We start from the raw sequence: 325 nt of genomic DNA, 5'->3' as shown, positions 1-325 counted from the left end.
TCAGGTGCTATTAGCAGGATTTCTATCCCAATTAAACTCTAATTCTGAGCTCTCAACAATCTGGACAAACTGCCCTTCACTGTCTCCAAAGTTTCTTATTCATCACTATCCCATTTTCCTTTTTTTTTTTTTGAGTTCAATGTTTTATATCCACATCAGTATCAACGTACAATACAAAACCCACCTGCCAGGAGGAGGTATAGTCCTCTAACAGAGACTTAGAGGTACATAGACTAAGAGAGAGAGAGGACAGAGATGGGGATAGAAGGAGTGACAGAAAGAGAGAGACTCAGAGAAAGCAAGAGAGATTGAGACAGAGAAAGAT

The sequence above is a fragment of the Myotis lucifugus genome, unplaced genomic scaffold (assembly GCF_000147115.1).
Source record: "Myotis lucifugus unplaced genomic scaffold, Myoluc2.0 scaffold_94, whole genome shotgun sequence".
Taxonomy (NCBI): Eukaryota; Metazoa; Chordata; class Mammalia; order Chiroptera; family Vespertilionidae; genus Myotis; species Myotis lucifugus.
The sequence above is the reverse complement of the archived record's forward strand: the minus strand, read 5'-3'. Positions refer to the sequence as shown.